This window comes from Ochlerotatus camptorhynchus, unplaced genomic scaffold, assembly GCF_037179485.1.
Source record: "Ochlerotatus camptorhynchus isolate MF236.1 unplaced genomic scaffold, CSIRO-AGI_Acam_v1.1 ptg000250l, whole genome shotgun sequence".
NCBI lineage: Eukaryota > Metazoa > Arthropoda > Insecta > Diptera > Culicidae > Ochlerotatus > Ochlerotatus camptorhynchus.
Genome location: NW_027040740.1, coordinates 286,935 through 305,148, shown reverse-complemented (window position 1 = coordinate 305,148; position 18,214 = coordinate 286,935).

Here is an 18,214-nt window from a genome sequence, read left to right as displayed (position 1 = left end):
CGATGTACAACTCGACTTGTCAAAACGTCCTATGTGGTTTTTTCTATGTTGTAGCATGAAATTCAAAGTAAAATTGTGATTTTACCGTTTCTTCTGAATTTTCAACGTTATTATACACTGACTACATTAAAAATAGTATTGCAAAATGTATTGTTTTTAAACAGTTAAAATAATAATCTGTCGAACTTCAACTTCGATTTTCTCAAAATGGTGGATATGTTACATTGGTCTATTTGAAAAGTGACGCGAGATACCATCCACAAAATAACATTTCGCTGGATCGTATCTGTTTACAGTTCAAAGCGAAGCGAAATATTTGCCAATTGCGTTTTTCACGCAGGTGAAAAATGTAGTATTTTGTATGAGATTTTCGCTTCGCTTCGATCTCTAAACAGGCCTTCAAAGTTCAAAGCGAAGCGAAATATTTGCCAATTGCGTTTTTCACGCAGGTGAAAAATGCAGTATTTTGTATGAGATTTTCGCTTCGCTTCGATCTCTATACAGGCCTTTACAATGAAGTTAAACGCGTGTGACGTCCGAAAGTTTTTCTACCGCCATCCGTTCTGTTATTCCCGACGTTATTCTCCCGTGAACTGGTTCCTTCGAGACCATCGGTTGTTCGATTCCGAACACAACGTAACCTGCACAGAAAAAAAAAGTTGTTGAATATTACATCCAAACAGCTGCACAGAGGTCATTCCGCTGGTGGTGTAATATTACGTTGTACGATGTATACCGATGTTGCGAACAAAATTACATCCATTGATGTAATATTGTATGTATCTGATTTTTGCTATAACATCATTATTTCATACATCAGCTTGAATGGATAATTGAAGATGCTGAGGTTTTGACAGCATCGTACTGTGGCTACCACAGTATTTTACATTGGTTCGTCCGTATACAGTAACGCCAAATGAAAGCTGTGGTGGGTTCAAAACTCAGCCATCTAAAATGATCCATTACGTTGATCGATATCACATTTTTTTTTGCTGTGTGGTGAGTTGCAAATCTAAAGCGCTAGTGGAGCAGCACATAAATAATTAATTTCGTTTCTTTCGTATTTTACGGTATCCAGTACTTGCAGCTTGCACCATGACTGTTGATATGATTCTTTCTACACAGCAGAAAAAATGTAATATCGATCAATGTAATTCAATTCAAGCTGACGTATGAAATAATGATGTAATAGCAAAAAGCAGATACAATATTACATTAATGGATGTAATTTTGTTCGCAAAATTGATGTACATCGTACAACGTTATATTACACAACCGATAGATTGACCTGGTTGCAGCAGTTTGGATGTAATATTCAACAACTTTTTTTCTGTGTAGTGACCCCGGTGTGCCGTAGAAGCGAACCGTTCCGTTATTCTCCCGTGAGCCGGTTCCTTCGCCACCTCGTTCGCCACCATCGTTTGTTGAAAAATAAATAATAATAAATTTATTATTGTCTCCACAGATTTTATTGTTTTTGATTTTTAACATTAGGAATAATTACTAGCTCGTTATACTGCAAGCGTCCCTTTTCCCCCGGTAAAATAACGTACCGTTGGGTTAATTTTACTCAAAAAATAGGTTATTTATCAGAAAAAAATCCCGGTAAAATAACTCATGGTTGCGTTAATATGACTCAACGCTACACGGTAACCAGCGTAAACACATTAAATGTGTAAAATTTCACACATTTAATAAAATATGTAAACTGTGTTTACACATTTATGTGTAAACCCAGCAAACGTCAATAGATGTGTATTTTTTACACATTTTTCAAGAACGGTTTTACAGCAAAATGTGTAAAAAGTAATCACTTCTAGAACTTAAATGCTGCACATGGTTTTTATTAACTTCGGAATTTTCTCATTTGTGTCAATGATAAAATAAAGATAGCTCGAATACAGCAGTATTTTATTAAAAAAAAGGAATGCCATCAAAAAAAATCAGTAGCGGCGCCAGTGGTGTAGTGATAAGCGTGATTACCTCTTACCCCAGCAGGCCTGGGTTTAATCCCAGTCGGCACCGCTGGGATGTTCTGAAGCATAACATCTCTGATCACGCCGAGAATCACGCCTTCCTTCGGAAGGGAAGTAAAGCCATTGGCCCCGATTCATGAGTTGATGGATCGATAGGTAGGATCCAGGTGTAGGAGCCTTCCTGTCGTCAGTAGCATTGGTGAAAAACAAATCAAGGAAAAAAACAAAAATCAGTATGAAGCAAGCAAGCGAGACACCGGACATTGAATATGATTTTTTTTTCTAAAACTTAACTATGAAAATAGTATAAATCACCTACCCTCTAGTATGGCCATCGTTGCACTGTCCAGCTGGGACCGTAGGTCCTTCATTTTCCTGTTGTACTTCACTGAAATATATACATATGGCGTACGTAAACAAGGCAGGATACAGCAAAGTTTGTAGTTTTTTTACCCATTAATGAGTATAAAAATACATATTTTTTTTTACTGGTACTACATTCTTAAAATGTGTATTTTGACGTAGACTACTGGGTACTGGGGGTAAATCGAAAATCTAAAATTGCGACCGTCGCGAAAAGGTGTAATTTTTTGAACGCTATAAGCTTTGTCATTTATAGATGAAATTAAAACCCGAATACACCAATCGATAGGAAATGGCTTTCGTAAGCTGTTGCAATAAACTTTTTATCAATTTTTCATAAAAAAACTGTTTTAAAAATAGACAAATAAAAAGTGATAATTTTATCACTGCTTTCATGAAATAAACGTTCTCCCCAAACCCAGTTCTTATAATCAAGTACAATTTGGTTGCACATCGTGCTGCTTGAATCAGAAAAGTTATTAAACAGCGCTGCTAATGTGTCTCAACTCATTTTCGCTTCGGACGGCGGGTAAGCAGATAGCAGCAGCAGCAGCAGCTGCACCAGTAGCAGCAGCAGCAACAGCAGAAGCAGTAGGAAGGCGGTTTGCACCTCGAACTTTGCGCGTCGTTCCCGTCGAGATCATTGGCTGCTGGTAGCGGCGTCGCCTCGATAGCGCAAGCGCTCCTTGCCTGAATGATAACTACAGATCTCGATTACTTCAGCTTTTGTAAACAACGCATTTTATCGTCGGTTTGGCATAACTAATAGCTCGCCCCACATACTAACACCGCTAACAGGTTGGGAATTTTGTTCCCTATCTGATGTTAGTACTAGCATGCGTGGGCGAGCTACCAGTTACGCCAAATCGACAATCAAATGCGTTGTTTAAAAAAAGCTGATACGTTCCTTCGAAAAAGTAATCGAGAAATTGCCGAGTTAAATTTAACTCGTGGTTAAACGTGACATTTCGTAAGTTATTTTCAATGTTCGAAAATGCCGGAAATTGATCAGTTTTCAAACAGAACTCAGCCACGGTTACCAAAATTTAACTTCTAGTCGGTCCGAAATAACCACGCTCGTATAACAGGGTTATTCGATAACTCATCTGTCACTTTTAACCACGAGTTAAATTCAACTCACCCATTGCGACAAAGCATTGAAAGTAAAATTAGGGCCATCCATAAATTACGTATATTTTTGACCAATTAACCCCTCTTCCCCCGTGAACGTGTTTTGCAATACACCTAATACATGGCCGGTCCCAACTTCTGAAACCCCTCTCCTCCCTCAACTACTACGTTATTTATGAAAGTTCCCTAATCATTGGGCAACACTGAAAGATAGCAGCATACACCATACAAAATGGGTTGGACTAAACTGCCGGTAATCGCAAGTCAGTCCCATCTGCATTTTAATCAATTTTGAGTTAGCATCATTATTCAGTTTATCTTTCTATGTTTTTTGAGATGTGCTATTGAAAAAAGGTGGTTTGTTTAAGAAAAATGAAAAACAATACCAAGTCAAACTGTCCCACACCGAAAAGTAACCGCAAGTCAGTCCCATTAGAGAAAAATATGTTAGAAATGTTAGACAACACATCGCATCATGAGATTTGTCTCAAGACAGATTTTGTCCACTTCCCCTAGGGTATCTGGAACATGTCCTGATGTGGCCAATATAGCTCTTACGATACTCAGTTTGACCGCCAATGGATGGCTTTGAATTCTCATGTGATTTGATGTATCGCTTGATGGATTTTGATTTAAAAAGGATTTACCACTTCCTCGGGTATACCCGGAACATGTCCGGGTTTGGCCAACATGGTGCTGGTCACTGATAATGACTCTTATCGATCTTATTTTTGAATTCTCATGTGAATTATGTGAATAATCAATTGATTTATAGCATGGTGGGTTTGGCACGTTTATGAAAAGCTCTGGTCTGATGAAGACCCATACTCACCGGAATACGTTCCGGCCTTTGCTCTGGAACCAGCAAAACAAATCCAGAAACATTCAATAACGTTCTATGGGACCATGGTATCTTTCTACTGTTCAATACTGTGCTAAACTAATGCAGCATCGTCATAGAATTGTGACTGACTTGCGGTTATTTTTCTCTTTGACGTTAAATGTAACCGCAAGTCAGTCCCATTCAGATTTTGGCCATAAAATAAAAATTTCACGATATTTTTTTCTATATTTTATGGTAAACATAGATGCATTCTATCACATTGTACGTTTATTTTTAAATTTATCCCTCCAAAAAAAGTGTCAAATCAGAAAAGTTGTAAAATCTTTGAACGCCGTTTTCTCATTTCCAGTTTTTTACAGATGGGACTGACTTGCGATTATGGGCAGTAAAGCGATGTCAATTATACAAGGTCTGGCCCAACCGGCTTATTGGTATTAGTGAAATGTGGAAATGTTTAGTTGTGTTCGTATTTCATCGCAATGTATATCTTTTTACACGAAACAGCTGTTTTCTGTGACGACACGTCTGCCATTCGCAGTATGGAATGTTGTGCTGCCGTGACATCGTCATTCGTTTGTTCAGCAATGTTTACAACATTTTTGCTTCTAACACCAGCAAGCTGCCTCTTGTTCCAGACCTTGTATGATTGACATAGGGACTAAAGAGCCTGAATTTATAAAGAGACGACATGTCAAAATAGGAACAGTCGATTGTCTGTCAAAGTCATAAGAAAAGTCATTCAATTTGACAGATGGAAAATTTTCAAATAAACCTGCTATTCCAGCAGACTTATTTCTGACAGAAAAGGAATCAATTTGACAGACGCTTTCTCGAAAATCGACCGATCTACAACAGAGGGATTTTCGAACATCTTAATTTATTTTCGAAGTGTCAAATCTAAGTGAAAATTTTCCAAATGGAACACAGCCTTAGTATTTTTTTTTTTATTTGTTCAATCGGTAGATAAAATATGTACCGAGAATTTATTGGAGGGATTCATGGTTAATTGATATCATCTCGATCAACTATGAAATGTTGCATAACATTGATGCAAAATTGTGCACTCTGTTTTTGTGTGTGCATTTATTTTTAGCGTTTTGAAGTTGAATCGCTGAGGATCAATCTCATTGCCATAGAAAAATTTCAAGAGTACAGATATCAGCTCTCACAAAACTTATATCAAAGAAACTGGAACTACACGTTTGTTGCATTCCAGTACACAAGGAGTTTCAATTTCATGAGTGATGTCACAACCGTCACATAACATATGTGGAACTCGATCATCAAAAATCGACCCCATTTCAGTAATTTCAAGTGGTATAGTAAGCCATCCATCTCTCAAATTGATTATACCAGCTGTAAATTGAGAAACGGGATCAAGGGGGTAGCCGATTGCATTTAAATTATTATAACCTTATGTCTTTATTTTCCCTTAACTATGTATGTACTTTATTTAAACTATAGGACAAACTCATCACCTTGCTTCACAGCAAAAATAGGTTTCGTAAACTTTCCCTCATTGTTGGGAACCAATTGCATCAACCTTTAATTTAATTTGGGTTCGACCGCGCAAATTAGGAGTTAACTGCACAAAAAGCAGCAAAATTTTGCGGTTTATGCGGGAAATATGCTGACCATCGTTCCATTCACAAGAATTTTGACCTGTAATACTCAAGGATTTAATTTTCGATATGTTTCTCAACTGCGGCCAAATGAACATTTTTGCTCAAATCCCAACACCCAAGATCTACTTCAATTACTTTGTACTAAAAAAACGTGGAAAAATTGATCGAAAAGCCAAAAGGCGATCCTAACAAGCTTTTTTCGACCACTATGACTAAGGTCCCAGTCTGGGACTTTCAGTTAGCAGCCCCAAAGTTACCAGAAAAGGCTAAGGGACCAACAACTGGAACACTTACCCTAGTTTATTTCTAGCATTTTTTGAAAAAAATCAACTTTTTGTTTAATACAAACGTAAACATCCATCAACAGAATATTTCAGAATGTAATCATAACGTTCACATGTTGACTTACGATAAGAACAGTGAACAATTTTGCAACATACAACAATCATTGAATCTTCAAATTGGTTGCAGTAAGTTACATTCAATTACCGTAATTTCCGTAATTAATGCAATGCAATTACATCTGTAAATAAGCAACATTACTGGTTAATAGCTCTCTTGATTGGCTTCTGACCGACTTGAAAATATTAGTTAAAAAATCCTTTGATAAGCCCCCCGTAGAGCTAGTCGAAAAAAGAATGGCCGCATTACCATGACAATTTATAATTCACCTCTTCCGCCACTTTGTAACTATTTACTCATACGGTAAAATCCTATCAGCAAACGTCAATCTGTGCGTGAAACATGGTGGACATTTCCTTACCCTTCCACTCCTATGAAAATCCCATAAGATACTATCAATCTATGCGTGAAAAGAAGAGGGCTCGCTGGTACCATGGTGGAGTGAAGAGATAAGACAAAGTCCGCTAGACTTCATGTACAGATTGTCCGATGCTTATGGGATTTTACCATAGGAGTGAAGAGCTGCAGAGTCGTCGTCAACGTCAATGCCTACTGAGCATGCAACCATATATCTGATTTTCTTTCATACGAGCCAATGTCGCAAACGTTTAACAATTATATTTTCCTCGAATTTCTCGATAATGAAAAACCACTCAAGTAAACCATCACGATGATTGTGTAGAGGGAGAGTCCCCCTTTCCGATAGAATTGGTGGCTTTCATGGATTGAGTTTGAACTACGAGAAATTCACGAAAGAAGCAGTTGTTTCGCGAAAATTGTATTTTGACAGATCGATGGCCAACTATATCAGTTATACCACAACAACAACACAAAAAAGGGGTCACCTTTTAGTCAGTTAATTAGCATGAAGTTCCACATATGTTATGTGCAACCGTCCAAGATTTATGTCCTAGAAATCTTGAAGTGATAGGGAATATCAGCCATCATGACGGTCATTGTTGGACGCATCAATGAATCACCTGAAGAAAGCCTTACTCATATCTGATTGTAATTTAGGAACCAAATGAAATAGAATATGTATTCGCATTTTATGAGGTCCTGAATTTAACCAAGTTTTACTAAGTAGGAAATCCAAAATATGTACATAGGACGGAAATCATAGGTTACTTCTACTGAGCATGAGCATGATTGACCACCCACGGTTGCTACTCTGTTATTGCCAGATCAGCTGTACTTACACAGAGAACCAATAGACGATGCTTGGGACTTGCATCCTTGCATCCTCAATGTGTAAAAACTGGTGATCTCAAACTGGGCAATACCAGCACCAGCCGCGCCCGAACGCAGTTCAAGAAAGGAATGGGTAGGAATGTGTTGACGTGACACTCGCTTTGATGGAAGCCGAGAAATCCTCTGTACTTCCACGAGGAATCACTGGGATGTTGGATTCTTATCTTGGGTAGGGTTTGCAGCAGGGTTCGTTTTGGTAAACGATAAGCTGAATTGACGTCCTACACTCAAAAAATTCCACACGCCATCATCATGTGTCTCACACTTAATTTTGCGCTTATTGTGAAACACATCAATGCTATGAACCATGCCCGAACACTATGGATTTGAATTGTGACACACTTGGATTCTATGTGCCTCATATGGTGATATCAATAGCTTTGCACACCATAGTTCAATATTCTACAATATTCTACTTTATCGACTTCTACTTTACCGACTCTAAAAATGAATCGACAAATATATAAACAAAACTGCCAGAGGCCAGAGCTTTCACATATCTTTTTAATGGGTCTGATTTTGGATTCGATCATGAACTGTTGGGGTGTGCTGCTGCCAGAGTCTTCGTTCGATCTCACTGTGCCACGGTTGTTCTCATATATGAGGCGGGTTGATAGGAAAAAGTCACAACTCTTGTTTTCGATGTTTACCTTTCTGAGCAAGCAATTCACATCGTATTGAAATGCAAAACACTTTAAATCCATCTGTTTTGAACAGTAGCGTGATTCAATGTGCAATACACTTAAATAGATAGTGAACAAATTTCAACATTTCAAAGTTTGAAACACTATAAATTAATGTGTATAACACATTGAACCAAGGTGAAATACACTTAAAGTAAATGTGATTCTGCATTTAAAAAATCAAGTGTTTAAACACTTCGATCAAAAGTGTGAAATTTTTTGAGTGTAAAGATAGGGAGGGGTTACTGTTTAATAAATAAAAAGGAATGATCTCACTCCAATAACAGAGTGGAGCTGCACCAGCAGACGTGGACTTTCTTCGACCCATAGCAGGTATCGAAATCATAGGTTACTTCTATTGTATTTTAAATCAATATCTAGAAAAAAAATGCACGAGAATTTCACTACACAGCAGGCATGTCTAAACGCAACACTACACTGCGTACTGCCTTTTTTACACACCACCAAGAGCATTGAGTTGTACGCTCCGTACCAGTGCTCGATAGAAAACACCAAAAGCAGCAAACAAGGCACCGGTACCGGTGCCCGTGCATAATTGTTTGCACCGGTGTATGGATCTTCGGCAAGCACCAAAGCCGAGTGTTTCTGACTTCGGGAAACACCGCAGCCGAGTGTTTTCGATTTCGGAAAACACGCTTGCTGCTTGCAGGAATTTAAATCGAACTGTTTGTTGCTAAGATGATTTCGGTGGTCCTAAAATGATGAATGGGCTGCCCGTAAGGAGACGTAATTGATAATTCTCCCGAATATCCTGGTAAATACACTTTGACTTAAGTAACAATAGGGGCCACCAAACGACGTATAATAACTTTTAACTCAAAAACCAGTATATATTAGCATGAAAGCTAGCGATTTGCATTTGTATGATTAAAACCCTGCTAAATATGTTAAACATTGCTATCACTATGAGATTATATGTGTTTAATTGGAAATAGGAATAACTTTTCGGTCATCAAAACAAAACTTTATTTTTCTCGGATTGATGCGAATGTTACTTACGACATAATGAAAATTTGCTCTTGAATTTTATTCGGAAAAAGTACCCGCACAGCAAAAAAAAATGTAATATCGATCAACGTAATTCAAGCTGATGTATGAAATAATGATGTTATAGCAAAAAGCAGATACAATATTACAACAATAGATGTAATTTTGTTCGCAAAATCGATGTACATCGTACAACGTAATATTGCACAACCGGCGGAATGACCTCTGTGCATGTAATATTCAACAACTTTTTTTTTCTGTGCGGTAAAATAACCAATCGTTAAGCTAAATTTACCCAAAATAAGGTTTTTCCTTATTGATCAAATTTACCCACTGCAGTTTTTTCGATAATTTACCCAAAATTAGCTTTTTTCATGTTTACCCAAAATTAGCTTCTCGTACGGAACTTCGAGGTTGAGTCAAAAAAAACTCTAATTTGGGTTATTTTTTATTTCTGTGTAGTTTACCCATTTTTGGGTAGGTTCAGTTTTGACCAATCTGGGTGGTTGTACCTAAGAGAAGAGGTGACAATACGGGGGCGAAAATGAACCACTTTTCTGTCAAACGTGAACCAGCTCCTGATTGGAAGATAGAGATAGATAAAGATAGAGATAGAGATATAAATAAAAGAGTAAGAAGCCAATTGTCACCCCTTCCTCTTACACGGTAAGAAAAAAGTACCCAACGGCCAGTTCACTTTTATCTACTTTTGACTAGTTTGTCTCCTTTTCTCCTTCTAATGTTGTCAAAAACGGAGGGGCAAAACCACCCAACAGGGGTAGTAAAGTGTGGGAACCCAACGTTGAGTATAATCATATTTACCTACTGTTGGGTACAACTAACTTACTTTTGGTTAAAAAGCCAGTGGAAAATTCCATACGAACTGCACACAAGTAAATGAAAATTACTTTGACCCGCTTTACCTACTTTTGGGTTCCTGCACTATAGTGCCGAGATGAGTGAAAAGAACTTAATTTTGGGTACTTTTTTCTAACCGTGTAGGGTTATACCAAAATTTGGGTTGTTTTTTAAATATAGTGTACACTGTAACTGCCATGTACGCATTAATGGGTAAAAACCCATTTTTGATGACTATATGAGGTTGTCAATTAATGAGTACTCTTTTACCCATTTCTCAGAGCACTTCGGGCGAAAATAATGAGTACTTTTTTACTCATTAATAGGTGAAAAGCAACTTAGATAACATCTTCCAGTCCTTGCTTCAGTCGCAAAGTGTCTTGACGATGTCGAATCGAAATTGCTCGTTTTAAAAGTACACTTAGAAAATATTACCGAACTTCCCGCATAAACGCGAACCATCACATGACCTTACCGATAATGGTTATAAATTGTTTATAATCCCTGCTAAACTTCAACTGAAATGGTTATGGAACTTTACATGAACGTTTGTGTGATAAAGTTTTAACCTTATGTATTATGGTTTTTTGGGAGCGGACCTTACAAATAATGGGTTGTTAAGAACCATTACCATTTCAAATTCTTGTTTTCTCCATACATTTTCGGAAAGAGAACTATATTAGAACGTTTTTACTTATGGTTTGAGAACATTAATGGTTATGGTTATGGTAGTCAGTAAGGTCCATTAATGGTTTTGTATTATCGCTCAACTTTACGTGAAATATATCGTGAATTGGTAATCAGTAATTTACAGGCAACCAATTCGCGATATATTCCACATAAAGTTGATCGATGTTACAAAACCATTCATGGACCTTACTGGTTACCATAACCATTACCATTAATGTTCTCAAACCATAAGTTAAAAGGTTTTAGTATAGTTTTCTTTCCGAAAATGTATGGAGAAAACAAGAATTTTGAATGGTAATGGTTCTTAACAACCCATTATTTGTAAGGTCCACTTCCAAAAAACTATAATACTTAAGGTTAAAACTTTATCATTAAACGTTCATGTAAAGTTCCATAACCATTTCAGTTGAAGTTTAGCAGGGATTATAAACAATTTATAACCATTTTAGGTAAGGTCAATTTATGGTTCGCGCTTATGCGGGTTGGTTTGATGTCAACCGAGTTTTTATCTGCTGAACGCTCGGTAGTCTGTTCGATTCAAAGAGGAATAACCGAGCTGTCGTTAGTTCTTTTTGCTACCTAAAATCTGTCAAAGTTACCGAAAATCTCGGTTGACGAAAAATAAATTAAAGCAGAAATAACCGAACATTGGTTTACTCAAGAATTACCGAACGCTGTCAAACAAGCCAACCCACCTGTTGTAATTCCGCTCTCAGAATTCGCCAATTCGGTGTCTCTCGTTGTGTTATCTGCTGAGACTGAGCAATATTCGATACCACGAAACATCTCCGCAGTTATGTTTTCTTTTGGCGCAGGAGATGTGCGGTAATCAAAAGTTTAGAATGTTGCTCAACATTTACAATAACATTCTACCAAATTTTCATATGCGTAGTCCACACTCAAAAATATTACAAAACGAATATAGATTAAATTTTATGCATTTTATGGTTATTCAAAATTTATACATTGATTCGATTAAAATTTTCGTCAAAATTATACTAAGTCCGAATAACGAAGTGGAATTCGATCAGTGTTTACTAAAATGACAGGAATAAGAACATCTGGATTCCCTTCGGAGCTTCGAGCTGGTGAAGGACTTTGTCCCAGCGGATTTCTACTGCGCCTGTAATCTGCTGGGCAGCATCGAAATTGTAAGTATTTTTTTAAATATTATTAATAAAAAATAAACTAATGAAAAAAGCTCCTGAGACAATTTTTATTTTCATTTGAAAACAATAATATTTATCATAAATGAAATAAAGAAGCGAAAAATACATTCTCTTGAATAAACCGTATCTATGCATTGTGAGTATATTTCGATTTTATACTATGGCACGCATAATCCATTTTTATACTAAGTTTGCATTCTCTCGTACACCATAAATTTATACCGACCTTTGCGTCGGTACGGAGAGTAGCGTAACTATTATACTATTAAGATTTCAATATTTTTTGAGTGCACTGCAACAGCCGAACGTACGCATAGCGCATTTTAAGAAAACGTCACAAATTTTTATGGCTGTTTTAAATCAATAATTACGAAGAAACCATACACCATCCTTAAATATTGGAAAAAGTATATCATAAATATACAACAATCGCATTTTTTATAATTTTTCAAAGAAAATTTACGGCAACATTTTTTATAACTCATCATGGCATAAAGTTGCACTCAAAAAACACAAAACATCGACTATCCGGTTTTGCTGAGGGTCCATTTTTTTTCATGATGATATAAACAAATATTTTTAAACGTAAATTTTCCCAGGAATCTAAGGAAATAACGAGGGAAAAATGGATTTTCTTGGTTTTTTGATAATTTTAACCAATATTTTTAGAAAAATAATAATGTGCCGATTTTTTTATTCTTGGAGCGGTAAACTTCCCCACAACCCCCTTTTTTACTGTAAATTTCTCAAATACCATGATATTCATTGTTGTGAACCATGAATTTCGTCGTGATTTTATGGTAAATATCCGAGTAAATATCATGGTTACAATGACAATGAAAAACATTGTAGTTTTATTGGATTTTGTTTTACGGGAATATGAACTAAAAAAAAACTTTTAAGTAGCTATGTTTGCATGATGATTATACAATACAATCAAGTTATTATTTTGTAAAGTTACCGGGAAATATCAGCTGGCGTTTTGTTTTTTGACGTATGACTACGTCTGATTTCTATATGGGGGTACACTTTGTAAAAACCGACAATGGAACATGTAACAAAATTATGAAAGATTTTGAACGTTTACTGGACCAATTTCAATAATTTTAACAACAATCGATCAGAAATACTAATACACATCTGTTAAATTTAAGATTTCATCATTTTTCCAAATGTCACTATTGAAAATTGCACGAATGTGCAACTGTTGCTATGATAATTAACATTATCAACAATTACCTGTGAAAAGCGATTTCCCTAACAAGGATTTCACCATACGGTGTTTATTCAATCACCGCGTGGTGAGTGGTGGTCTTCTCCAGTACACAACGAAAAGCTGCCTGCAAGCAGCTAGCTATCAAGGCTGCCCACAACCGCTGATCGAATTCATTTCCAATCACCGTGTGTTGTGGTGTCCAGTCGTCGGCATCAGCAGCAGCAGTGCTTTCGGTACGTGGCGTTGACATTGTTCTCCAGTACACAACGAAAGGCTGCCTGCAAGCAGCAGGCTGCAACCCACATGAGCATCCATAGAAGGAGGAAGAAGCCGCACCGCTATTGATGGGGATCAGTAGCTCTTCGTGAGTCGCTGTGGGCCATCTATGTCAAGCGCGTCATGCAAAAGAGTATACACAGAGAGAACCCCGCTCAAATTCCTATTCCTACACAAAAAACAAGCTCTTGCTGCAGTTAACAAATAAGATTTATTATATAAGACCACGTAGTCCTACGTCACCATTGCGTACAACCATAGAGGTAACTCTAAGACCAGAAGGTCCCGAGGAAACGAACTCAACTTTTTGGCTCAGCTCTAGTACACTCTTCGGTCCAAAGCAAATCGATGCACCCCTCGAAACATAGGAAAATCCCCGAACCCCTCATTTTATCTGTCAAACTATCATAGAAAATCAAAAAAAACATAGTTTAGTACTGGTAGTACTAAAATTTCGACTAGAATGGAGACGTTCATCGATTTGCTTGGGACCAATAGGCTAGTCAAGTAGTGAGCCAATTTTAAATCGTTAGTTTCCACAGGTTTCCACCGGTTGGTACAACCAACAATCAATACGAAACTTACGATTTTAAATTGGCTCACCACTTTAGTAGCCTATTGGTCCCAAGCAAACGATTAACGTACCCTATTCTAGTCGAAATTCTAGTACTACGCAATGTTTGTTTTGATTCGCTTTGAAAGTTTGACAGATAAAATGAGGGGTTATTGGTTTTTCCTATGTTTCGAGGGGTGATTCGACAAGCTTGGGACCGAAGATAGTACCAGAGGTGAGCCAAAAAGTTGAGCACGTTTCTTCGGGACCTACTTGTCTTAGAGTTACCTCTATGGTACAACCCCATAGGGCTGTTCCTTGTAGTTTTATGATAACTCCTTACTTGAAAACGGGCAAAAATTCACCGACAGGGGGTGATGCAATCTAACGATCTAACGATAACATAAAGCGCCGCTTGTGGCAAATCCGGAGTACTTTGAGATTTGGGCGTAATTGCTTTTGTAAACAAACACACTTAATCATGGCTTTCCTGTTCGGTAATTTGTTTTACAGTTTTCGAACTGTAAATCACAAAAAATACCGAACATACAGCTATTCTCAATGAAACTACTGATGTTCAGTAGCTTTTGCGACTAACTACTGAATACGGTGATAGCACGTACTGAATTTTCCGTAAAATAACAGAATTACGGGGAATGACTACAGCTCAGTAAAATAGAGTACCGAGTTTTCAGTATTCATTATGATTTACTGAATGATCATCAAATGAAATTCAAAATTGCTGATCTCTCCAGTAAGTGAACTTGTTTGCATCATCCTGCTCCGTATCACTTCGCGCACTTGACCCCGGAATTCGCTGTGTTATAATAGAAAATAAGTAAAACATCTGGAAGCCAACGCAGGAGTGCAGAAACTACCACGGAATTGCGCAGTTTATGCACTCCCGCATCGACTTCTAGATGTTTCAATAATTTTGAAGGAAAAACACTCACTAACATTGCCTTTTAGCTCCATGCATGGACATGCAATCCGGCACACCGAGAGAGCCACTAACCAACCGGCTGAATCACCATGATGAAGCGTTAAACTTGAAACTCAGTCCCCTAATAAAAAACATAAATTTTCATCCTCCCTTTGTATGGAACTTTTTTGATGAATTCACTGACTTATTCACCAAAAAAATAAAATAAAAATACCGAAAAACTAAGCAAAAAAAATGCAAACAAATAAATTACTGAAAAAGTCAGCAATTATTTTACTGAGTTAAACAGTAATTTTTGACAGTTCAGAGATTCTGCAATTTACGGAGTTTTCAGTAAAAGTAAAAACTACTGGATTGATTACTGAAAACTCAGCTGTTTAAGAACCCAGTAAAATTTTACCGACTTTGGTAATCTGAACTCTGTGTGAACACGGCAATCACCGATTTCTCGCGAATCAAAGCTCAATCTCGAAAACAAACTATTCCAAATGATAAAGGAGGCATTCCTCTACCTGTTTTTGTTTTTAGTTTTACAGATTGAGCTTCGGTGATTGACGTGTTTGTTTACAAAAGCAATTACGCCTTAATCTCGAAGTTCTCCGGAAATAGAAAAACTAGAAAAATGATGATGGTTTCATAATTTTGCACGGCGAGGTATGGGAGAATAATTTTAAACTGCTTTTATTAAACGAATAAAATATTTCCAATAAATTTGGTCATGTATACGGGGTTAGAAACGTAGAAATCCACTACGCTTATAAAAATTCAATGATAATTTTTATGTGTCCCACACATGACTTTTTTGCAATGTGATAAACAACTGATATAGGTATATGTTTCGGACACATAGTTCTTATGTGTAGACATAATATTCCGAGAGTCGAAGTGAGTTTTGTCACTAGCGAACAGCGAAGTGAGAAAAGTCACGTCGTGACTTTTCTCACTTCACTAGTGACAAAAGTCACTTCGACTCTCGGAATAACCCCTAGGGTTCAGATAAGCAATTCTTTTACATGGTTTATTGATTTCGTCTCCCAAAATTTAATGTTGAACTACTTTGATAATTACATCCATCGATCCTCGTAATTCAAGAACTGTGAGGTGACACTTCAAGTTAGGAAGACGCGAGTCCTTGATTTTACAGTTTGAGATGAAGTGCCGTACATATGCGATCACTCTCTGATGCTTCCGAAAGTAGCCAAATTTGGCAAAAACGGGAAGGTTATCAGCATCCCTAATAAACGGGTACCATATACCGACGATATCTTAGATGGTGCGACCATACCACATAAAGTTGGGATGATAACCCGAATTGGTGGTTAGGCGCATCTTATAATTATTGTTTATGCGGGATTGTATGCAGCTGCAGAAACGAAGGTTGTTAATTTCAATTCAGGCAATTCTTCATCCGATAGTTGATCTGGTGGTTCAGTTTCGTAGGTTTCTGATCGAACCAATGGAAACTAACGATTTTAAATTGGCTCACTACTTGACTAGCCTATTGGTCCCAAGTAAATCGATTAACGTACCCCATTCTAGTCAAAATTCTAGTACTACACAATGTTTGTTTTGATTCGCTATGAAAATTTGAATAGTTTCAGATAATATGAGGGGTTAGTGGATTTTCCTATGTTTCGAGGGGTGAATCGATTTGCTTGGGATCGAAGATAGTACCAGAGCTAAGCCAAAAAGTTGAGCACGTTTCTTCGGGACCTACTAGCATAGAGGTAACTCTAAGACCACTGGGTCCCGAAGAAAATCATTATTATTTTTGGCTCACTCAGTACCAGAACAACGGTCCTAAGCAGTCCCAAGCTATTTCACTCACCCCTGCATGTTCTGCATGAATTCACACACCCCTGATGTTATCTGTCAAACTTTCATAGCGAATCAAAACAAACATAGTGTAGTAATAGAATTTCAACTAGAATAGGTTACGTTAATCGTTTGCTTGGGACCAATAGGCTACTAAAGTGGTGAGCCAATTTAAAATCGTTAGTTTCGTATTGATTGTTGCTACTAGTCTTAACGGCGTCAGCATGATCTTTAAAGTTTAGACGGCGGTCAAGGTAGATACCAAGAATTTTAATATTCGGGTGGTTTGTTTAATTTTCAGGTCAGGAAGTTTACTTATTCCCTTTCTGTTGGTATTAATATGAAGATGTTGGGATTTTTTTTGCAGAGATAACAAAACCTCTTTCATCTGCCCAGTGAGCAACTATGTTTATAGCGGATTGAATTCTTTTACGGGCTAGAGATTTGAAATTATGGAAGGAGATTAATGTGATGTCATCAGCATAAACGAGGATATATACATTGGGAGGAATTGTTTCAAATAGTGATGACCTTTGATTCCCCATTCTTCAAGAAACTGTAAGATGGGAAAACACCACGCACGATCGTATGCCTTAGATAAATCCAGGGATACACAGTCACCATGCATACTACGATCTAAGTGTTTTTCAATAAGGTCTTCGAGCTCAGTCAAGTAGTCATCAGAACTTTGAGCAAATTGTCTGTTATCGAGTAATCCTTGTGACTCAAGCTCAGTCAATAGCCGTCGTCTAACCATCGTCTCAAGAACATTTCCTATGCAGTTTACCAAAGTGATTGGTCGATAGCTGTCAGTAACACTTTTATCCTTACCTGGTTTCGGAATTGGTACCAATAAACCCTCTATCCAGTCAGCAGGGATCACGCCATTATCCCATATGGCATTGTACAGCGATAAAAAAAAAGTGACTTTCCAATTAAAGGAAGGTTCTTGAGAAGAGGATAGCCAACATCATCTGATCCGGCTTTTGAGCCTTTTAACCTGCGAAGAACCCATTCAAGTTCTGCATAACTAAAGTCCTTATTAAACCCAAGATCCAAATCTGTATCAAAGCTAGGGGGAGAGCCCTCAAATTCTCTTTTCCGTGCCAGGAATTGCTGGTAGTAGCTAGATGAGGAGGAAGCGAAAGAGAAGCTATCTGCCAAATGTTCATAGATAGTGGAAGGATTATCAGTGATTTGATTATCAACACGAATTTTTATGGGAGTCTTGCCACGTCCACCACTAAGTCGATTAACTTTATCCCATAACTCCTTGGATGTAGATTCAGGGTTTATAGTTGCGATGAAATTGTTCCAACTATCCTTCTTGGCTTGACAGTATTTCTAGCAGCGTTCCTGCTTCCTTGAATTCAACAAGTTTGGACGATTGCTGACAATCATCTTTTGGTAC